Below are 25,992 nucleotides of genomic sequence, written 5' to 3'. Positions count from 1 at the left end.
AAATATTTCATTTTTTCTTCATAACAAAATTATGAATTTGCATTATCTCCATTACTCAGGTTAGGAAAGTAAAGTAGTGAAGGAATTAAATTACTTGCTACAGTTTACATAGCTTTTAAGTGGCCAGAAACGAATTCAAAAGGATTTCTAGAACTGTCTAGGTTCCCAGCTACTACTCTCTACTGACTAAGGCTTTGTCCTGAGTTCCTATCATTTTATTAATTAATTGATTGATTGATTTAAATGGACAGATAAAATTGTATGTATTTATCAAGTACAACATGATGTTTTGAATTATATCTATATTGTGGAATGACTTAATCTTGCTAATTAACATATGCATTACCTCTAATGAAATGAATGATAGATTACATTTTATCATTTTTGTGGTTAGAACACTTTACCACTCTCTTTGCATTTTTCAAGAATACAACATATTGTTAATTATAGTCATCATGTTGTAAATAGATCTCTTGAACTTAATATTCCTATCTAACTGAAATTTTGTTTCCTTTGAACAACATCTCCCCAATCCCTCCCCTCCCAGCCTCCTGACCCCTGGTAACCATCATTCTACTATCTAATTCTATGAGATCAACTTTTTTAGACTCTACATGTGAGCGAGATGGTGTGGTATTTGTCTCTCTGTGTCTGCCTTATTTCACTTAATACGACATTCTCCGGGTTCATCCATGTTGTCGCAAATGATAGGATTTTATTCTTGTTGTGGTTAAACTGTCTTCCTTTATGTATATACATCATATTTTCTTTATACATTCATCCATCGATTGATACTTAGGTTGATTCCATATCTTAGCTATTGTGAATCATGCTGCAATGAACAGGGGAGCACAGACATGTCTTCAACAAACTGACTTTATTTCCTTTGGATATATACCCAGTAGTGGAATTGTTGGATTGAGTTCCTACCTTGTTTTTCATTCTAGTGTGAGAGTCAAACAAAATAGAAATCTCAAGAATCAACCCTGAGATGTACTAGGCTTTCTTTTTCTTTGGTACACACCTCTGTTATGAGAGCTTCATGGAGCACCTTTCAAGAACATGGTTTTCCAACCATTCTTAAGATGAAGGAAGACTGATAGCTAAATAAAAATAGAAAAACACCTGACTTATGCCACTAAAAATCTCTGTTTCCCACTGTTGACATAATTGTGTCATTCCTGTGTCCTCAGTTTAGACCTGAAGTTCCCCAGTGTGCCTTGTACATAGAGAGCAAAGTGAAGGAAATTCTTCTTGGACCATTTGCAATAGTTCAAGTTTAAAATAAAATCTCCTAGAGAGTAAAGTTCAAGTCTGTGGAGACCAGTCACTTATGTGGTTCTTCTTGAAACTGCCCATGCCATTGACATTTTCAATAATCTGTCCTACTCACTTGGGAATTTGTATCTAGGAGAGCAGGGATCATGCTGTTAACATATTTTGTGTAAATTAATAACAATGGCACTTAATTGTGTACCAGAAAGGATTTCAAACTTTATATAATGTTTATAATAATGATGAAGTTGTGAGATTTTTTTTATTGATGCTGTTAATTCTGTTTGTTACTACAGAAGCCATCATTTGGTAAATTTGTATTTGGAATAATACCTATAAACAATTTAAAATTGACAGCCTAGAAATTCCAGACTCTTACTTCTTGACCCCTAGTGGAAGCAAGTGTAATGGCAGCATAGATTCCCGACTCAGTGCACTCTCACCATAACCTGCAAGTAATACCTTATTTAGTTTCTGTGTCCAGTGGTCATTTGTATCCTCACTGTGACTGCCAAAAGACTTGCCAATTAGTGTCAATCATACAGGTAGTTTGGGAAAGGGGGCACTTAACTAGGAAGAAAAGTACCCACATCATTAACACATTGTTATGAAAATAAGAGCAACACAAAATTATCATTAATAAATTTATCCTAAAATATAATTTTATAATATTCCTGGGTCTGCAAAAAAAAAAAAAAAAAAAAACAGACTACATCGCTTAATTTCATCAAAATCAAAGTATGATCACATAATATCCTGAATCTATTGTTAAATCTATAATAGAGGTATTATATTTCTTTTTACTATTTCTCAAATTGTCTCATGCATTCTGATGACTAATGTCTAGGGAAGAATCAGTAACCAGAATAGTCTTTGAACTGTATTTTTCATATTATCTTTACTGTGTACTCTGAAAATTACACACTGGGGGGATTCAAAATGGGTGTAAGTGAAGAAAACACTTTCACAATCTAAAGGGAGATAATCCTTTCCCAAGAGACGGTGGGTAATTTATAGTTAAACATTTTCCTTTGATCTCTATATCACTTTATCTATTTGGAGTTAATATGATTAAGTGCACATCAAGAGGGAATCTAAAAAAAAAAAAAAAAAAGATGGGTTTTCTTTGGGCAGACAGCCAGGAACACAGCAGCAGAAACTTTTTAAAAAATTGATTGAGCCACTAGTGATACACATAATTGACTCAAAATTAGAGATGGGCTCTGAAGGCACTGAGCATCTCAAATAGGGAATCTAGACCACAGATAAATTTGTGCATCTTTACCATTTATGTATTCCAAAAATTCTCATTTAAAAAAGTTTTAATGAAAATTCTGCTTTTTTTGTGCAAACAAACATTAAGTCATGGAGAATTTGGCATATATTCTTAGAATATCTGAGAGCATTTCAATATCAGCATACTGACAAATATATTATCTTTGTCTTGTTCGCTCAAAGCAGAAGGCATCTTGAAATAAAAATAATTATAAATGTGAAAGCAACTCTAATTCTGCTGCTCGTCTCTGCTCAGGCTCCTCAAGTACACACACCTATTTATCATAGGTACTTGATTTTATTTCAGGTATGTTCTATTTTCTGAGCCACCCTTTCATAATACTCTTTGTGTGTCTTCCTACCAATTTCTATTCAACTTCATTGAACATCTGATATATAATTATACAGAGAAAAATATAAGATGCATTTAGAAAGTTCTAAATAATACCAAACATCTAAAGTTTAGGGAAAATAAAAAAGCTGATGCTATATTTTGAGTTCATAGTCTTACTGTGATTAAAAGAGATGAGCAAGACTTAAGTCAGTTCAAAATATTTGCTAGCATGTACTGATGTGTATTGAAGCCTTAATGTCAGTTAAATATAATTTTGACATTTAATTTCTTTAGCCTTCTGAGGTTGGGAATCAGGCTAAAAATGCATGGTATTTACTTACAAGGTAAAATAAGGTTTTGTAAAACTATTTCAGTATTCCTAAGAAAATCAAAATTCTTTCTCAAAAAAAAAAAAAATACCTGAGTCAGTATACTCTTGGGTCTAAGCATACCAGAGATTAAGAAGACCTTACAAAGTTAAATATAGAGGAAAACTTTGGGAAACTTGAACCAGGGTAGTAAAGTCTGTGTTACCAAAAAAGTGATGCCTATGCTGTAACAGCCTAGCTGGGGAATAACAAATCCAATCACTTATTTTACAAACAAAAAAGAGTGCTGATATTGGTAATTCTTTACCTGATTGTATTAGAATGGTGGTGGCCAGAGCTTTCTGGTGCACCCATAGGGCAAGCAAAGCCTGCTGCCCTCAATTTGAATAGGCTGTCAGTCAGGTGACAACTGTGTTGTAGTGACAACAGAGGGACCCTGGCAAATTTGTTTGATCTGGAAGTTACTAGGTTAAGACACTTACTGTGATTCTTCCACTTGGGACCTCAGAAAACTACAGGATAAAATTTTATTTCTAGCATAATTATGAATATGCTGTAATGTATTTATTCGTACCTCCATCTTAGACGTAAGTATCTGAAACCTAGAGAGTTTAAGTGTCTCGCTCAGGGACACCTAGCAAATAGCTAACCTGGGATTAGAGCCCAGATCAATATCATTAAAAAAAAAAAATTCTGTGTTTTCTACTCTACTATAACATTATCAGTAAGTCATTCCTTTAATAATATTATGCAATAATTTCCATGTGGCAGACATGATTCTAATCAATGAAGATGATTCAGTGAGGAAAGTCCCATTTTCATAAAACTAATTTTTTTTTTTTTGATGATTGATGTTCACAGTGTTAGTACTTCATTAACACATTTCTGTCAGGTTGTCAAATATATTATTGCTCACACTGACCAGCCTGTCTTCAAGGCTTGTGTGGATGAATAGCTAATTTTTAAAAAACTTAGTTTCATAGACAGGGATCATCATACGCACTAGTCACACTTGTTCACAAGATAACAAAGGATGCATAAATTCTTGGTGGAGAGAATTCTAATTGCATGTTTTGCTGCCTCCTTCTGCCAAGTTTCTTATGCAACCCTTAGGGGACTATATTTTGTCTTCCTGTATTTAAGACTAATTGCTATAGTAGACCACTACTACTGATGGGAGATTGCCATATCCAGTGATAGACCAGGGAAGAGAAAAGTAAGAGCAGTGCAAGATGAAATAGCTTACTTCAGAGCATGAGTCCACTTGGATTTCCTTTTTCTGCATGGTTCAAGTCATGAACCTTCAGATAAGCACCACTTTTCTAGCAAGACAAACCAAGTTTTGAGAATAAGATCCAGAATAATGTTTAGCAAAGTAACTTAGGTATATGCCATATATACCTATATAGCAAGATCTCCCAAACACTCTTAGTGGGAGTGTATATTGGAACTAACTCTAATGCAATGTTACCAATACCTACCAAAATTTCAAACATATATATACACTTTGAAAGAGCAATTTTATTCCTAGGTATTTATCCTACAGATACATTCATATAAAAATCATATGTGCACAATTTTCTTCATGGCAGCAGTGTTTGTTAAAGCCAAAAAATTAAGACAACCTAGAAATCCAAAAATAAAACATAATTTTATATCTGTATATATATTTAGCCTATCAATATAGCAGAAATATTATATAGATATAAAAATTGGGAAATCTTTTTATGGGTGGAAAAATGTCCAAGATACATTGTTCAGTGAACAAAGAAAGGAACAGAAGGTATAGAAGGATATTTGGAGCACTTTTTTATTGAGCAAAAGAGGCAAAAGTATTTTTATACACATTTGCTCATAAATGAAGTCTCAAAGAATCTCCAGTATACTCACAGTGATTAGATTTAAGAAAGGCCGGTAACAAGATGTACTGGGACAAGAGTGGTAAAAGGAACTTTCACTTACAAACCTATTATAATTTCAGATGTTTACATCATATATCTGCATAATCTAATTAAAACACTAATAAATTTACAATACACAAACTAACAAAACAATCAAACTAAAACATCTCTGTTCTCAAGTGTTATGTATTCTTTTAATTTGGCAGATGGAAAACAATGCTATCAATATTTTAAATATTTCCTGTCACTCATGTGTAGATGTTGTAAACATTACCTTAGACTGCACCTGCAATTATGTTGTAGAAATCAGTGTGATTATAAATTGTCCAATTCAGTTTTCTAAAGACTAAATATTGCAACTCACATTGAGTGGTATTTTGAAATAAAGCTGAGTGGACATTATAATTGAACTGACTGACATTATAACAAATTTATATCATAGATTCATCCCAAGGTAAAATAAAAGAGTAGTGTTGAAAAACCAGTGCTACTGTGGTTTCTTAAATAATTCTAAATTATATTCAGTTTCACTAAAATATTTTGTTGTAAAATTTATAGTTTTATTATCTGAGGAAGTAATTGTTTAGAAAATCTAACTCACTAGTGTATAAACTATAGAGACATAAACTCTTAAATTAAGATAGAGTATTTTATTTAGGACGCAAATAGAAAAAAGGCTATATATATTTTACGGGCTTTTAAATTGATAGTACAAAAGCTTGGTTTCATGGAACAATAATAAAATGAATTTCAAGTTCTAATTTTATGGATATAAAAAGCACCACTTCTGTTAAGAACATCTGGCTTGAGTGTCTCTGAAAACTAGTTCCACAAATTTCCAGTGCTCTTCAGAACATGGGAACTGATTGTGATTAATCAGGAAAAGCCCTTCTCTAATAAGGCGCTGTCCAGTCCAATTGCTGAACGTGACAGTCTTGAGGATTACATCGCCAAATGGTCTACTAGAGATGGAAGTTGAAAGATTGGCTGAATTAAATAGCTCACCTTAGATGACCTTAAAAATGCACATTTTGGCTGAAGGTGAAGAAAATTTCATGCATTAATGGTTTTGTACATTATATAAGTATTTTGGAAGAAAAACGTTATGTTTCTTTTACCCTTTTTCCTTTCTTTTGTCCAAGTTATATTATCCTGTCTAAATGCTCCAATCACTCAAGTGACAGCCTACAGTGCATATCCATCCCTTCACTCCTGATTACAGATAACATTTGTAGCATGAGAATGAGAGAGAGAAGCGAGAGTCTGAACACGGAGAAAAGTCATCAGGAATCATGAGAGTAGAAGCTCATTTTTATGACTTTGCCACCTCCCAGTCAAGTGCCTGCTGCAGACATTTACTGTTATTAGAAAGTGGGTTTCTAACACAAGTGAATCATTTCTGAGTGTGCTAGCCTCCACCATAATTAATAGCCAGATTTTGTACTTAGATTTTGTCAACTCAACAGCAAAAGTCTTTAAATTGGTGCATAGAGTTACTATACCACTCAATCATCACACCACCAAAAGGCTGTTCTGACCGATTGCCGATGTGTCACTAATCTCAGCAAGAGCAGACAGTGCTCCGTTAAAAAAATATGTTTATATTTACTTGGATACAACTTTTCTTCAATCACACGAAGGCAAATTTTTTTTTTTTTAAAGATGACCGGTAAGAGGATCTTAACCCTTGACTTAGTGTTGTCAGCACCACGCTCTCCCAAGTGAGCCAACCGACCATCCCTATATAGGGATCCGAACCCGTGGCCTTGGTGTTATCAACACCACACTCTCCCGAGTGAGCCATGGGCTGGCCCTTGAAGGCAAATTTTTATGGAAATTTCAATTTGATGCCACAGATAAACCTTATATTTGACACTGTTTTGTTCCACAGATAAAACAATGTAGAGTACAAGACTGTTTTGATCTCTCTAAAATAAGAGTTTAGTAAGTCATTGTGTTTTTACCTCATGAAAAATAAAACATAACTGGCCAGCTGCAAATATATAAAAATAAAAAATAAAACATACATAAAATTTAGAAAATAATGATATACAACAGGAAGAAAATTAAAATCACCTATAATTTCAATATTCACATAATCACTATTAAAAATGTTGATGTACATACTCCATTTGTATCTCTTTGTGTTGCTATATCATTATATATTTATTCAATGTCATCTGGTTGAATATTTGACTTTTGCCCAGAATTTGCCAGTAAACAACACTGGGGCAAAAATCATTTTAGATACAACTTTTACATAAGCTCATGATTATTTCCTGAGGTAATATTTCTAGAAGTACGATAGTATTCATTTAAGACTTTTAATATGGATTACCTTGCTTATCCCCTAAAACTTATACCAATTTAAACTCCCACAGAGATTGCCAGCTAGTGTTTGCTTCTATAAATTCTGGACTGGATATGCAGATTATTATAGATGCAAATTATTGTGTTGAAAATCTTTTCCAAAATAAATGTTAAAGAATTATATTTTTGTTTGTGTGCATTTCCTTTATTATAAAAATAACAGTTCATGATTATAACACCTGTTAATTTTTCGTTTGTTGATTTTGGATGCTTCTTGTATTTTATTGGTTCCTATTACTATTTAATTTGTAGGAACACTTATTAAAGTTACTAATGATATTTTTATTTTTATTGAATAATTTCTTAGTTACCCATTTGTATTAAAACTTTTGTTTAAGACTTTTCTAATACATGGGAAGTTTTCATACTCATCCAATCAACTCTACCAGTCCCAGTATAGCAGCAGTCAACTTGAAGGAAAAGCCAATGGTCAAACCTGGGACTATTTGAGCATCAAAATAAATAAGTGATAGACTATAACCCATAGTATATCCAAACTGATGTAAATAAATTATTTAATGAATAAATAAACAGAGAAAATGGATTAGCTATTCTCTACAGCAGAATATTTAAGCAGCAAATGTAGAAGGAATAATGGAAAAGGAAAACTACCATTTGGCAAAGAATACAGTAAAAATTTTTCCAGTCAAGAATCATCTATAGTTACTAAAATTAGTGAGCAACAGAATGAGAAGAAACAGGATATTTGCAATGTTTCAAAGTACCTTCCCACAGATGTATTTAATTAAAAGCAAAATATAGTAAATTTGCAATTGGTGAACCTGGCACACACTGCTTTAGCCAGGTATTCAAGTTAATATCACCAGTTACTAGTAATGAAGTTCTTTGGTATCATGTGCCTCCTGATATCATGCACTGAGAGCACATCATTTCTGTAATATTATTGCCAAAAATACATACTTCACTTTAACCATTAGAAAACGTAAGACAAATCTAAGTTGAGGAAGATTCTATAAAATATGCCAAGTGCCAAGGTCATGAAAGAAAAAGAAAGACTGAAGAATTATTCCTGATTGGAGGAAACTAAGTAAAAGTAACAATTAAACACAAGGTGAGTACCCGGACTGGATCAGGAACCAGATAAGGAGCATTATTGGAACAACTGGCAAATTTTTAATAAGTTAAATAAATTTGTTATTAGGAGTTTGTCAGTGTTAGTTTTGTAGTTTTGATATCGTATTAGATTCGCATAAAATGTTACCATTTGGAGAAGCTAATTAATGGGGATATTTAAATATTGCACTACTTGCAAGTTGTTGATAGGCTGAAAATCTTTCAAAATAAAAAAAGTTAAAAAAAAATCTACCAGTCAGATTTTTTGAGCTCTCTGTGTTATGTAACCTTCTTGCAGTACCATCTTCTCTCTAAGTTACATACAAATCCCTTCAAATTATATAGAATACACTTTTGGTTTTAGTATTTCACAGAAAAAATTCTAATTAATGTAGGATTTATTTTGGTATAAGATAAAGGATAAGGATATTTATTCCTCAAAATGTTAATCAGTTGCCTTAACACCATTTATTGTTTAATTAATTCTTCATCTGCTTATTGGACTACCATTCTTGACTTATGCTAATAATTATTAAATATTATTGGGGTTACTTTTCATTTTCACCTTTACTTCATTGATTTTACTGTTCTTGTAACAGTTCCATAATGCCTTTATTGTTATGGATTTATAATATTGTACTTTATGGTAAGTCAAATAACTCTTCATTAAGTTTTAAATATTTTCAAATTGATTAGTTATTTCTACAGGCATTTTCTTTTATTATAATAAATAAATATAATTTTATTAGATTCCTAAAAATATTTTTAGTATCATAATTAGAATTGCATTATATTATTACACAAGTATTATCATAGGTCCCTAAATGTTTTTTTTTTTTTTTCCATTTATTCATGCATTCTTCAAGAAACATTGAGTGAAAGATCTCACACACTTGCACAGGGAAGTGACTAAAAATTTTATTTGCATTCTGGTGGGAATGAAAAAGAAAATTCCACCAACTTTTGTCTCATGAGAGTTTATTATATACCTTTTCTAAATTTGGGGAAATTCAGGAAGGAGGATTTTTTTTTTATTTTACCATTTACATATTTGTGGGCTACAGTGTGTTTTTTAAACACATATACTTTTTAAAAAAATGTTTTGTGATTCTTCTGGAGTTCCTGGTAGAATTAAATTTTAAAAAATTCTTTGTAGGAACATAATCTCAAACTTAATACACAGAATTTCTATACACAAAGAAGTTACTCTAAAGATGGTTTCATGAATGATGATCACCCAAACACAAAAACCTTCAAGAGCAAAAATGCACTTCTGATAATACAAAACATAAATAATTACATTTAAAGCAACTAAAATTATGAAAAATAAGAAAATAAAACATTCTATTAAAAGAAGGAATCTTTACAAATAAAAAAATCTTAAAAATATAGCCATTTAAATTTAAAGAATTTCAGTAACTTTGTTAAAAGGCAGTTATATTTAGATGAAGGAAAAATTAGGAAGTTGAAAGACTTGAGGAATTGTCTGGAATGAGGCATAAAAACAGATAAGACACAATGAACATGAGAGGTCAAAACTACTGAAAAGATAATGAGAAGGCCTGAACCTAATTGCATTTACAAAGAAGGTAGAAGGTAAAATGGAAAAGCAATACATGAAAAAATGTTTACAGATGATTTTTTCAGATATTATTTAAGACATGAATTTTGGATTTCAGGAAACAAAACAATACCTAGACTAGATTTTTAATAATTTCCCTGTTCAGACTAGGTTAGTATAATCTGAAGTAACTGTAAACAAAGAGAGAGGAAGAAAGACACAGAAAGAAATAAACAGATCAACTACAAACAAAGTACAAACTATTAGGTCAGTCAATAAACAACAGGTATATAATACATTGGTGAAGATAACTGATAAAATAAGAATTAAAAAGGATGAAGGACACACAGTGATAATAGGAGTGGAGTGGTACTTTATATAAAGTGGAAACAGAGACAGTAGATAGCTCCTGGATGGTTTTTTTTGGTTTTTTGGGTTTTTTTGGTTTTTTTTCCCTAAGACTTCTATTCTTGTAGTCTTTTCCATCTCAGCAAATGGCAGCTGTTCTACCAGTTGTTCAAGTCAAGAACATTGCCATTGTCGCTTAAAATGTTCTCGCATCTGTCCAATCCTTCAGCAAATCCTACCAGGACTTCTTTGAAATATTTCCAAAATTACTACTATTTGAAGTGACCTCTTCTACGTACTGTCACAATACCCTCCTAATTGGCTTTTCTGTTTCTGTCCTCCTTATCTCCCTATTTCCACTTACAATCACAGAAATTATTTTAATTAGTTAACATGCAGTCAGATCACATCATTCTATTCTCAGAACCCTCCAAAGCTTTTCATTTCACAAAGATTAAAATAAAATTCTATTTCCACTCAGAAAGATCTACATTCTCACTAGCACTGCTGTATCTCTGATCTTCTTTCTTCTATTTTTCCTCCCGCCATGCTGGCCTCCTTGCTTTATCTTGTACAAAGCATACCCCTGTTTCAGGCTTTTGCCCTTTTGTTTTTTTCTCTCTGGGATATTCTTCTCATCTAGTCTCTACTCAGAGAAACCTCTATATCCACCGTATGTAATGTACCAACCCCAAATATCACTCCACTTCACCTTCTTTTAGCATTTATCCCCATAGTCTCCACCAATTAGAACGCGAGTACTCAGATTTAACAGGGGCTCTGTCTTCTTAACTACATCCTCAGAATCTTGAAGAGTGTTTACAGCAGAGTAAGTACTGCACCCATAAAATCAAGAACTTTGCCTGGAACACAGAAGACGTTCTATTAATATCTGAGAATTAACATGAAAAATGGAATACATATAAATATAAAATTATATATGCAAAGTACTGAGAGAAAATAGCTGTCCACCTCCACCTAGAATTCTATACACAGTTATAGATAAAGTTAAGACATTTTCAGAAAAAGAATGAGTATGTATCACTAAGAGTTCCTCACTAGATAAAAAATACACTAAAACTACTTATTAAAAACTGCTATAACCTACCGTATGATTCAAGAAGAAGGTAAACTCAAAAGATAGAAGTGAAGTTCAAGAAATAATGATGGGTAAAGAAATTGTTAAAGATGAGATTAATAAAGTAAACAACTGAATAAAATAATAAATAGTGGTTGTTTTAATGTTGAAAAATGAGTTGGAACTATAACACTAATCAGTTGATAAATGGGAATTTTAATTTTTGCAAATTGAGAAACACTCTAATTTTAGATTCTGTTCACTCAAATGTGTTTGTTAAATTTTTAAATAAAATAGAAACAGAATAGATTATTTTTAATTCAGTTAAGTAGAAAAATAATAAAAGGTTTACTGGTGTAATTCATATGGCAAACAATTTGCAGAAATATATAGAAAATTGTCAAACCCCCAGTCACAACATATTTTTAACATGCCCCTCTGAGAAACTGGTAGATGAAACACATATAAAATTAGTAGACATATAGACTATTAGGACAGCATCATTTAAAAATAGCTTCACCCTAAAAATAGACTACTTGTTCTTGTCAATCATACCTGAAACACTTGCAAATACTAACTGTGTAGTAGTCTGTAAAGTAAGTCAAAACAATCAGCAGAACATCAATGTAAGAGTACTTCAAAAAGCTTGTGGAAAAATAGAATGAAAAGATAATACAAATCTTTCCATGAATTTTTTAAAGTACATTCCTATATACAGATTCCATTTACCAACAACAATGCATTGAGATTAGTAAACAGTTTAAAGTCAATGTAAAAGTAATTACAAATGTAATATTTTAATAAATATTTGAAACTAACTCATAGGTTCAAGATGATATGATTAAATAAAACAGAAAATATTTAGAGTAAAAGTAAATAGCAAACATCAATATACATTGGTAAATGGGTGATAATTTGCAATTTTAAATGCAAATAATTAGAAGGGATCAAAGCCTGATATACAGAGAAATACATAGACTTTGTATGCAATTCTCCACCACAACTCCACTCTGCCCAAGACCAAGGATATATAAGTAAGTATGCTATTTATAAGTTACTTGGATTAGTTCTTTCTTTTCCCTATGAAAAGGAACTAGCAATATTTAATGAAACTACTTGTGCATTGATCCTTTGATGGAGCAATCTCACTTCTGGAAATTTACCTTAATAATGTACATCCAACAACTGGAAAATACATATGCATAAGTATTTGTTTTCGCAATTGCACCATTATTTGTGATTGCAAAACGTTGGGAATAACCTAAATGTCCAAACACAGGAATTTGCTTGACTAAAATATGGTACCTCCTTACTTCTTTTCTACACAAATGGTAACATAGTATGTAAAACCAGAGTAAAAACAAAGGAGGAAAAGTTTATAAACTAATTAGAGTGAATTCTCGTAATTTTATCTTTCTTCAGCATCCATTTTGAATAAAAGTTTAAATTTTTCATACCAGAAGCAATGCTTAGTGACCCTTGTCGCAGTTTCCAGTTCTACACCACACCCAAATAGCCCAAGCTGGCAGCCAAAGATAAGAACTCAGAGGCATCCCTCCAGCCTAGCAGATTGGCAGCTTTACAGGCTGTGTCCCTTAAATGGATTATTCAGACATTTGTCCGTAAACTTAAAGTGGCTCACACCCTCTTTCCTATATGCACTGCTAGTTGCCGCATGCTTCTGTCTCTCTCTGCCTGACTCTTTAGTCCTGCTTTGCACGACCTGGGGACAGAAGACTGCCCTCCCGACTCATTACATGCTCCTTGCCCAGAGCCGGTGAGTAAAAATCTTTGCACTTGTTTTCTGTTGTGGTGGTGTATTGAATTTGCACCTTTCATCTGAAGAACCATGGGATGCTTTAGGTTTGTTTTTCCCTGGGACACTGGGGTAACACGAGGTTGGGCTCCCAGTGGCAGAGTGATGGTCAGGAAGGAGTAAACTGAACATGGGTCAGATGAGAGCCACAAGGGTGTCTGCCAGGAGGGGGAACCCCCTAGTGCCAAGTCAGATGACTAGACAGTCGGCCATCTTTCAGGTACAAGAGCTATCCCCTGGAAGGCTTCAGTAAACAACCACGTCCAGCTCCCCTTCACTTCCCATTAGGGCAGGGCTGCTAGTTGCTCTGGTACTGGAACCCCAATTTAGCTGGGGGCTCTCAAAACACTGGTATACAATGATTTCCAGTGCAGGCTTTTAAGTTATGAAAATCTAACTGCTTTTATATGCTATACTACCATTTGTGTAAAAAAGAAGTGAAAAAAGAAAACATATAGACATGTGTTTATCTTCACAAAAATAAATACAGAAGTAAAAAACAGGAAATGAAGAAATTGGTTGCCTAGGTCCCTATGAAGGTGAAGGGGTATGAGAGAGGTTGGGGTAGATGAAAAAGAGGAAGACTTCTCTGAGCAGAGAATTTTGCATAGTTTCTATATATGTATATACACGCCACACTAATAGAGAATTAAAGAAAAAAAAAAGAAAAAACTAATCCAAGTTACACTTTTTCTCTTTAGTGTGGTTATGGTGCTCATTTGAAATTCAGTTGGGTTTATATGCTTCAGTTTGCTTTCAGTGTTAGTTCTGTTTTTTTTTTTTTCTTTCCTCTTTTCATCCTTATTGATTTAATTTTAATTTTTAAATATGTAGAGCATTGATATGCTTCCAAAAGTTATACATACATAGCAAAATTCTTTGTTCAGAGAAGTCTCACTCACTTTCATGTATCTCCCAACCTCTAATCCTCCTCCACCTTCATCGGGAACCTAGGTAACCAACATCTTCCTTGTGAGGATGTACCGGATCATAGTCAAGCAAACTCCTATGTTTGGACATTTAAGTTATTTCCAACATTTTGCAATTACAATTTATGGTGCAATTTGCAATAACAAATACTTATGCTTATGCATTTTATACAGAATCTTTAAAGGGGCATTAAGTTAAAATGAGGACATCAGGAAGAGTCCTAATCCAATATGACTGATGTCCTTATAAGAAGAGGAAATTAGGACACAAACACACAGAAAGGGAGGACCCTGTGATGACACAAGAAGAAGATGGCCATTTACAAGGCAATAAGTGAGGACTCAGAAGAAACCAACGCTGCTGACACCTTGATCTTGGACTTCTAACCTCCAGAACTTAAAGAAAGTTAATTTTTGTTGCTTAAGCCACATAGTCTGTGGTACGTTGTTACAGCATCAAACTAATACAGAAGGTCAGAAGAAATTTAAAATAAACAGACGACCTCTAGACATATTATAGAACATTTACAGAAAATTGTAGAATATACCCTCTATTTCACATGTATTGGTACATTCATAAAAACTATGTCCTGGGTCATAAAACAAATCTTAATAAATTTTAAAGGTTATAATTTGCAGAAATTGCATTCATTGACCAAAATGCCATTAGCTAGAAATTAGTAATGAAAAGAGTAAACTTCTTTTTAAACTTCAGATGTTTGGAAATTTAAAAAATACATTTCATAACCATTCAGTCAAATACAAAATTATAATGGAAAACAAAATATTTCTAACTCAGTGATAATGACAATACCACATCCAAAAACATGTAAGTTGCAAACATACCAATACTGAAAAGAAAAATTATAACCTTAAGTAGGCATGTTGAAAAAAGAAGAGGTCCAACACTTCATCATGAGTCTGATGTTAAGAGCGAGCACATGGAGCCAATGTAATGAATTGACTCTTGGCCCAAGTCTGATGCACAAACTTGTATCTACATAATGTGTAAATCAGATAGATATCCTTGGTAGTTGGCAGGAACCCTATTGGTCCCTTATTCTGTGAGGTCATAGCTATAATCATAAGAAAGCCCAGTAGAAGCTTCTGAAACTGTCTTCATACTACCATGCAGTTGAAAAGAGCATTGTATCTAGGGCAAAGAATAGCCACCTTAAATATTTAAAGGATGGGTATATGGTGAGTTCCACCATATTTCCTAAACAAACCTCCAAAAACAGATGGATCCTGAAGAATGACAGTAAATTACTGTAAATTGAAATATAAGTAAATTACTGTTAATTCAAATAACTCAAATTTTAATTACTGTTAATTCAAATTAAAAAAAAAATAGCAGGTGCTGTGCCAGATGCAGTCCCTCAGTAAGAACAGATGCCTGGTATTGCAGCCACTGATTTGAAAGTGTGTGTTTGTTTCCACTCTTATCAGCAAAAGGAACAGAAACAGTTTGGATTCATACGGGAAGGGCAAGAGTTTACATTTACATCTTTTTTTCTGTCATAAATAGTATGGAAAGGGTTGAACCATCTGGGCATTCTGTAGAAAATCGCATTGGTCCACTATATTTATGACATTAAGTTACTTGGAATGAAGAGTAAGCAAGTACAAATAAGACAAATGTGCTACAGAGTAGGAGATAAACCCTACAAAGATTCAGGGACCACCACATAAAAGAAGTTTACATATATACAATACATATAGTATGAATATATGTATTTATATATGAATATAAATTTATTATACATACTATATATATGAATATATATTCTTTTTCTTCTTGAAACTCTAGCTTCTAAGGACAAAGAACAACTGCCTAGTAGTTTACTTTGGGCTCCAGAGATATAGATTCCAACCTTGGGGAAACTGATCCATTTACTGAGTAACTCTGATGGCTGCCATCAGAGTTCCAACCAAGAAAGGTCTCTGAAATTGGTCCAGCGTGGAGTTCAGTCTTACCATTTGGACCATGAAACATGGGAGATCTTATGATATGAGAAGTATGTGTGACATGAAGTTCAGGGAAAGTCACAGTAAGAAAATCACAACATAGTCCTTATAAGACTTCAGAGCAAGGCCATGCCATATCTGCAGCAGAGAGGTAGCTATTAGTGTGCTACTGAGCTCTGATAGTAATGGGGCACCCAACTCTGGGGCCTCAATTGACCATGCAGCTAGAACTGCCCAGAATGAGCTGAGTTACATCAGAACTACTAACTTAAGAGATCAGGCTAGCCCAAAGCAATCTATTGCTGAATCATGCATGAGCAGGGTTGGAGGGCACAAATAAGTTATGATACTACTTGTGGATCCTTTTTGGTGGATGTTGACATGTGCTACATGCTTTTCCCATAGATCCACCCACTTACCTGTTCCTCAGACTTCTGTGTCCCAGATCTTCCAATCTTTCTTCTAGACACCTAACCAATCAGCCAAGCAGTTTGCCACTGCCCATGATCATGACATGGATAGAGAATGTGAAAAGGCCCATCATATATTAGACATAATGACAGCTTCTCTTTTTTTTCCCCTAAAAGCTTTATATTTTTATTATATTTAAGTCAATGATGGATTTGGAGTTAATTTTTATATAATGTGTGATACAAGCTTCATTTTTTTGCCTATGGATGTCCAATTGCTTCAGCAACATTTGTTGAAAAGTTTTTCGAAATGAATTGCTTTTGAAATTTTACCAAAATTGTTATACGTATCATGTGGGTCTATTTCTGGGTTCTGTATTCTGTTCCACTGATCTGGGTATTTATCTACCTACCACACAGTCTTGTTTACTGTAGCTAATAAGTCTGGAAATGGGGTAGACTGATCCTTCCCAGTTAATTATTCTTTTTCAAAAAATTTTAGTTCTTCTAGTTTCTTTGCTTTTCCATATAAATTTTATAATAATATTGTCTATCCCTATACACACAAAAATATCTTTATCTGGAACTTCGAATTAATCCTGTATATAAATTTATATATACAATTTGGGGAATTAGACATGTTTACTCTTTTGTCTTCCAACTATGAACATCATGTGGGTCTTTATTTATTAAGATCTTCACTGATTTCTCTAGTTAGAATTTTGTGGTTTTCAGAGTACTAGTTTTAAATTTAGACCTATATATTTCATTTTTACTGAGCAATTATAAATGGTATTGTACATTTAATCTTGGTATTCATGTGTTAACTATTAGTACATTGAAGTATAATCAATTTCCATGTGTTTATCTTGCATACTACAAATTTGCTAAACTCGTTATTAGTTCTGAGGTTTTGAGTTTTTTCTTAAAAATTTATTGAGATTTTCTACACAGTCATGTTGTCCACAAGTAGAAAGTTTTATTTCTTCCATTTGGATCTGTATACATTTTATTCATTGATTGAATGAATGAATGATTTTTTCCTTATTGCACTGGCAAAAACTTCCTGCATCATCTTGTATAAGACTGATGAGAGAAGCAGCTTCCAGTCGAGGTGGAGGAATAGACGGTCCCCATCGTCAGTCTTTCCCACAAATCAACCAATTTTCAACTATTAAAAAGCAATAACAGCCAAGGTGGGATGGCTAGAGCTCGGGGGAAGAAGAGAGACCTACGGAGTGCATGAAGGCAGGAGAAGTCACGATGAGAGAAAGGATCCCTCCCACCATTTCGAATCCCGGCCACTTCAAGGCTGGAGCTGGTGAGCATATGGAGCAAGAGCTGGCAAAAGCCACAGCTGTGCCCTTCAGACGGAGTTGCTTGAAGGCAGCAGGGGAGAAGAGGGCCTTGGTGGCCCCCAGGCAAGCAACACCACTAACAGGGTTCCCATGGGCCCACATAGGAGCAAGGAGCCACAGACGACAGAAAAAGGGGGCCAGTGAATCATCACAAGGGACCAGCACATGGCCTGTGCCATGGGAAGTGTTTGGAATACAGGAGGTGGGAGAGACGGGCCCACTGGGGGAACACTGGGGCACAGCATGGACAGCTGATCTGCCCCTCAATCAGTTCAGGACCACTCAGTGGAGACTGGTCAGGAATATAGAACTGCAGGGGGTACAGTTTGCTGAAAAGTCTCAGGCCCAGACTAGAGTTTCCACACAACCCAGGTGCACTGGAACTCACAAGACCCTGAAGTACATACAAGGTCAACAATTAAAACCTGAGCTGCACAAAAAGCCTTTCCTAGGGAATCAGCAGCAAAGCAGCAATTTAGCTCAACCACAGAGCTCAAGTGTGGGTCACCATAGGACGTTCCTCCATTTTAGAAGTAAGCAAAGGACAACAAATTAGTTCCAGTGGAGAGTGTAAGTGGTGGGAACAAGAATAATCCAACACAAACCTGAAAAAATAAAAATAAAAAAATAACCACAGATTAGCGGCAAAGTTTGATATTAACTAGTAAAGGTCTCACATCACCAAAGAACACCTATAAAACCGAGAAGGACTGGGAGTACCCTGGGCTACCAAACCAGGGAGCAGGGAGGGCCAGAGGCCTCAGCCATGCCCTCTGACACCTGGAACCAGCGCAGCAATGACCACCAAGGTACCACGGAAAGCTCCCTGGTCTCCTGAACCAGGACAGTTGGGGACTGAGGGCCTCAGCCACTACCCCCTGACACCCATGACCAGCCTGGAGTTGACCACCTAGCAGCCTCAGAAAGTGCACTGGGCTCCCAAGCTGGGTCAGTGGGGGGGCTGTGGGCTTTAACCAAGCCCCACAAACATCTGCATACAGCCCGGTAATGATGGAGCTACCACTGGAAGCCCCCTTGTCTCCCCTTCAGGAATGATGGGGGTGCCACAGGCCTCAACCATGTCCCCCTCCTTCCTTCTCCCACCCTATTTCCTACCCTTTTCCCCTCTCCCTCTTCCCCCAATTGCTCCACAACAACATCTTAGGGTGTAAAAATATAATAATATTAATAAATAAACTTAAAAAATAGAAAGACTGATGAGAGCAAATACTCTTGCCTTGTTTCTATTATTAGGGGTAAAGCATTTGTTCTTGCCATTAAATATAGTGTCAGCGATATGTTTCTTATTGTAGATGCTCTTTATTAAGTTGAGAAAATTTCCCCTTATTCCTAATTTAATCAGAAATGCGTATCAAATTTTGTCAAATGCTTTTTCTGTATTAATTGGTGCAATCATGTGGTTTTTCTTCTTTAGCTTGGTGGGTTATATTGTTGATATTCAGATAATTTTCAAATGAATCAACTTTACATTTCAGGAATAGACACAACTTGGTGCTATTGTATAATTTCTTTTTATGTATCTCTGAATTTTATTTGCTCATATTTTTAAGAACTCATTTATATTTATGAGGGATATTAATCTATGGTTTTGTTGCTGTCATTGCTGTTATTCTGTCTTTATCTGATTTGTGTGTCAGGGTAATACTAACTTCATAAAATGAATTGGGAACTATTCCCTCTTCTTCTATTTTCTGGAAGAAACTACAAAGAACTGGTGTAGATATTTATTTAAATGATTGGTAAATTCTCCGGTGAAACTATCTTGACTTGGAAATTTCTCATTTGGGATTTTTAAAATGATAATTTCAGTGTTATGATTCCAGGGCTATTCATATTATCTACTTCATATTGGGTGAGTTGTGGCAGTTGAAATATTGTTCATTTTTCTTTATGTCATCAAATTTGTGTGTAGAGTTGTTTGTAGTATTCACTTATTATCTTTTTATGTCTTCAAAGTCTGTAATGATATCTTCTGTTTAATTGCTAACATGAGTAATAAGTATCTTCTTTTTGTTTCTTTGTAGTTTTGATAGAAGTTTGTCAATCTTAACAAAGAACCAAGCAAAAAGACAACCTACAGAATGGGAAAAAATATTTGAAAACTATGCATCCAAGAAGAGAATAATACCCAGAATGTACAAGGAATTCAAACAACCTAACAGTAAAAAACAAACAAACAACAACAACAACAACAAAAAAAACAGAAAAAAGAAAACCCAATTTAAAAATGGGCAAAGGAGCTCAATAGACATTTTTCAAAGGAACACCTACAAATGGCCAACAGACACATTAAAAAATGCTCAACATCACTCAGCATCAGAGAAATGCAAATCAAAACCACACTGAGATATCATCTCATCCCAGTTAGACTGGCTATTACCAAAAAAACAGAGAATGACAAATGCTGATGAGGATGCAGAGAAAGGTGAACCATACTACAATTTTGGTGGGACTTTAAATTAATGCAGCCATTACGGAAAACAGCATGGAGTTTCCTTAAACAACTACAAATAGAACTGCCATATGATTCTAGAATCCCATTGCTGGCTATAAACCCAAAGGAATGGAAATCATCATTTCGAAGTGATACCTGCATTCCTATGTTCATTGCAGCTCTATTTACAATAGTCAATAGTTAGAACCAACCTAAATATCCATTGACAGACAACTGAATAAGGAAATGTGGTATATAACACAATGAAATACTACTCTGCCATAAAAAAGAATGAAATTTTGCCATTTGCAGCAGCATGGATGAACTTAGAGAAAATCACGTTAAGTGAAATAAGCCAGGCACAGAAAGAGAAATACCACATATTCTCACTCAAAAGTGGGAGGGGAAGGAAGGAAGGAGGAAAGAAAGAAATGAAGGAAGGAAGGAAGGAAGAAGGAAGGAAGGAAGGAAAGGAAGGAAGGAAGGAAGGAAGGAAGGAAGGAAGGAAGGAAGGAAGGAAGGAAGGAAGGAAGGAAGGAAGGAAGGAAGGAAGGAAGGGAAAAAAGAAGAATCACTATAATTTGTTGGACTTCCAAAATGGGAGAACAGAACTGAGGCCACCAGAGGTGGGAAGAGGGGGAGGTTAGTGAGAAACTGCTAAAGGACCACAAAAAATGATTACATTGTGTAATGCTGAATATATAATTATCCTGATTTGAGCATCACATATTGCACAGATATGTATAATCAATTATGTTGCAATAATAATAATAATTAAAAAATAAAGACCCAGATCTTTATTTCATTGATTTCTCAATTGTTTTCTCTCTTTTCAATTATGTTGATATGCCTATTTATCTTTATCATTTCCCTCTCTTTCCTTGTTTCAGATTCATTTTTGCTTTTTTTTTTTTTTTTTTAGGTTCTTGAATTGAGAGCTTAGATTATCTATTTGAGGCTTTTGCTCTTTTCCAATATAAGCAGTTAATGTTATAAAATGTCCAGTCATTAGTGCTTTAGTTGTAGCTGAAATTTAGATGTTGCATAGTCATTCATTCATTTCAATGTATTTTTATTTCTCTTGTGATTTCCTCTTTAATGAACTATTTAGAAGAGTATTGATTAGTTTCCAAGTGTTCAATAATTTTCCTCTCATATTGCAATTATTGATGTCTAGTTTAATTCCATTGCTGTTAGAGAATACATGTGTACTAGTCAAGTTTTCCAGAGAAACAAAACCAGTAGGAAATATATAGATAAATAGATTATAGCTATAGCAATAATATATAATATATAGCTATACATATATAGACATATAGAAAGAGATTTATTATGAGGGATTGGCTCATGCAAAATTGGAGGCTGTAAAGTCCCATTATTTTGCAGCTACTGTCTGCAAACTGGGGGATCAGGAAAGCCAGTGGTTTATTTAAGTCTGATGGCCTGAGAACCAGAGGAGCTAATTGTGTCAGTCCCAGTCTGAGTCTGAAGGCTTGAGAACCAGGAGTGCTGATATCTGAGGGAAGGTGATAATGGATGTCCCATCCCAAAGAAGAGAGAGATTGTCTGTTCTCTACATTTTTGTTCTATTCAAGCCCTCAATGGATTGTATCAAACCCACTTGCATTAGTGAGGGCAATTTTCTTTACTTAATCTTCTGATTCAAATGGTATTCTCTTCCAGAAACAATATCACAGACAAACTCAAAAGTGTTTTACCAAATATTTGGGCATCCAATTAACCATCACAACACTTTCAATTCATTCATTTTTTATTTTGTTGAAATTTGCTTTATAGCCTAGGATATAGTCTATCTCTCTGCAAGCACTTGGAAAGAATTACATTCTGGTCTTGATAGGTGAAGTGTTCTATCAATGTTGTTCACATCCTGTTAGTTAATGTTATTGAGTTCTTTTATGTGCATGATGATTTTCATCTAGTCATTCATTACCAATTGCTGAGAAAGGGTGTGGTAAACTGAAAAGTAAAGATATCCAACACCCAATCTCTTAAACCTGTTGAAGAAGTTTAGAACATGCAAACAAGTTTAGAAAATAGCCCACTCTGGCATATTGACTATTTTGAGTTAAAGGCACTTGAAAATCACAGCTGCAAGAAGGACACACTTACCCCCTTCTCTTTCTTAAAAACAGGAAATAAATTTCCCTGTGAGGGCAGCCTTCCCTATAACAGGAGAAATGAAGCATTCTTATCACCAGTACAGGAAGTGGAGATGAGAGAATTCTGTGTAAACAGGACTTGTTAAAATAATTTTACTTCTTTAGCCTTGTGGAGTATACTATAAAGCAAATATGTTTCACAGGGCCTAGTTTCTTATACTTTCAGGTTTAGTCTAACTTCTTAAAAGTACATATAAAATGTTGACCTTGCAAAAAACAGGAAATTTTTCCCAGGCTATAGTCTCTGTTGTAAGATAAAAAATTGTAACACAGCAAGGTTGCTGGTTCAAAGACAGACAAGTTACTGATTGATATGTAAAGATACTGGGAAGCTCTGTAGGGAGAAGGAATGTTCGCTAAGATCAAGCTTTTGTGGGTGGATCACTTAAATTGCCTTATGAAATGTCACTTTGCTTGTTTTACTGAATGTTACCAGCCTATATAGTTAAACTATAACCACACCTGTGTTCTCTTCCTGTAACTTGCTGGTCTGGAAAATAAATGCAGGAAGAGAACCCCAATTTGTGGTTAATTTCCCAAATGAAAGTAATGCCTCATTCTTGAGGGTTCTGGGAGATTAACCAGTTTGGGGCTTCTCACTGCTCAGAAGAGATGGGCTTTGCGTAATCCTTTGCAGCTCCATCACCCTGGGAAAAAGGGGTGACAAATCCATGGGAGGCAAAGCAACATAGCCTCCCCATATATTTTAGTTGCTCTTCCACAATTACTTCATTTTGTTCCACTCCTTATAAAAGCACTTAGGTTTTGCCAGTCCTTAGGGACTTCATTTCCTTATGAGAGCTCCATGTCAAGTAAAACTTACATTCAAGTTGTATGCTTTTATGTCATTAATCTCTCTTATGCCATATTAAGTCTCAGACCTATCCAGAGATTCTAAAAGGGTAGAGATAAAGTTTTGTATCTCCTAAACTGTAAGTCTGTTGCTGTATGTGGTAAAAGGGACATTTTGTGAATAAGTTAAGGATTTTGTGATTTGAGTTAAGGATTTTTTTGTGATTAAATTAAGTATTTTGAGGTGAGGAGATTATCTTGAATTATCTGGGTGAGTCCAATGTAAATACAAGAATCCTTATAAGAGAGGAGCAGGAGAAACAAAGTGAGAAAAAGGCAATGTAATGCTGGAAGCAAAAATTTGATTGATGCAACTATAAACCAAGCAGTGCCTGCAGACTCTAGAAGCTGGAAAAGACAAGAAATTAATTCTCCCCTAGAGTCTTTAGAAAGAACCAGCCCTGCTGACACCTAGATTTTATTTAGTTCTATAAAAATCATTTTTGACCTCTGATATCCAAAATTTTTAGGTAATATATTTGCATTGTTTTAAGCCATTAACCTGTAGTAATTTGTTACAGAAGTAATCAGAAAATGAATACAGAAGTTATCATTTATAATTGATTTGTTTACTTCTTTCAGTTCAATTTTTTAATGCTTTGTTTTTTAGTGCACACACATTTAAGATTGCTATATCTTCTTTGTGATTTGATCCTTTCATAACTATATAATTTTCCTCCTTGTTTGTAGTAATTTTCTTTGCTTTGAAGTCTACCTTGCCTGATTTTAATATAATCACTCCTGCTTTCTTTTGACTAATGTTTTATAATCCTCCTGACAATATTTGTCATTTACTTGATATATTTAGATCATTTATATAGAATATAATTATTGATATGTCAGGCCTTGTACTGAGTTGAATACTATGTCCCCAAAATTTATGTCTACCCAGATGTTGTGAATGTGGCCATATTTGGAAATAGAATATTTGCAGACAAACAAGTTAAGTTGAGGTCATATTGGATTCAAGTGGACTCTAAATCCAATGACTGGTGTTTTTATAAGGACAGAGAGATTTGGGAACAGAGACACACACACAGAGGACGTGACTACACAGGTAGAGATTGGAGAGATGCAGTTGCAAGCAAAGTAATACCAAAGACTGTTAGTAACCCCCAGAAGATAGGAAGAGGAAAGGGATAATCTTCCTTACAGACTTCACAGGAAGCATAACACAGCCAACACCTTGATTTCAGACTTCTAGTTACCAGGATTTTAAGATAATAAATTTCTCTTATTTTAAGCCACGTGCATTTTGGTAACTTGTTAAGGAAGCCTTAAGAAACTAATATAAGACTTATTTACACCATTTTAATATTTGTTTTCTGTTATTCTTCTATTTATTTTTCTGTCTTCTTTTTCCTGCCTTGCTTTGGTGGCTTGAACTTTTTTTTTTTTCTTTTAGAATTCAGTTTTAATTTGTATATAGTGGTTTTTCAGTGTATGTCTGTATAAATTTTAGAGTAGTTGCTTTCTATATGATATGTACATAACTTACCACAATCTCCTGGTGTTGTCATTTTACCAATTCAAATAAACTGTGGAAATCTTACCTCCCTTTGGCACTTTACTCTCCCCTGTTTATAATATAATTGTCTTGGATATTCCCTCTACATAACATTTAGAACCACATCAGACAGTGTTACAGTTTTTTGTTTCAATTGTCAAAAACAATTTAGGAGACTCGAGACAGAAGAAAAGTCTATATATTTACTCATACATTTACTTACTTTCTGATGCGTGAGGGCTACTTCTTTCATTGTGTTCTTTCTGTTTAGAGAGCTTTTTTTTTCTGTCATTCTTTTAAAGTAGGTCCACTATCCACAAATTCTCTTAGTTTTCTTTCATCTGAATTTTTTCATTCCTGAATGACAGTTTCATAGGAAAAAGGATTCTATGTTGTCAATTCTTTTATTTTGAAACTGAAAAAATATTGTGCTTCTTCCTCTGACCTCTTGGTTCCCAATTAGAAATCCACTGCTATTTATATAGGTTTTTTGCTTATATGTAAGGTCTCTTTTCTCTCTCACTGCTTTCAAGAGTTTTTCTCTGTCTTTTGTTTTCAGGAATTTCACTATGGGGTCTATTAGTGTGGATATCGCTGGGATTTTTTTCTTGTTTGGGATTTGCTCTGATTCTTGAATCTGTAAGTTTATGTCCCTTGAAAAATTTAGAATGTTTTTAGCCATTATTTCTTTGAGTACTATTTTACCCCCAAACTTTCTTCTGTCCTTATATTCTGATGACATGAATAATAATTTTTTTTTTATTATACTCCCACAGCTTCCTGAATCTCTATTCATTTTTATTTAGTCTATATTTTTCTATATTTCTCTAGTTGGGTAATTTTTATTTTAACATTTGCTAGTTCAGAGGATGCTTTATACTGGCCCCTCCACTATGCTATTAAGCCTGTCCTTTGAGTTTTTTTATTGTATTTTTCAGCTCAAAATTTCCATTTGATTCTTTTTCATATCTT

This window comes from Cynocephalus volans, chromosome 7 (assembly GCF_027409185.1).
Source record: "Cynocephalus volans isolate mCynVol1 chromosome 7, mCynVol1.pri, whole genome shotgun sequence".
In the NCBI taxonomy this organism is placed as follows: domain Eukaryota; kingdom Metazoa; phylum Chordata; class Mammalia; order Dermoptera; family Cynocephalidae; genus Cynocephalus; species Cynocephalus volans.
This window is presented reverse-complemented; position numbering follows the sequence as displayed.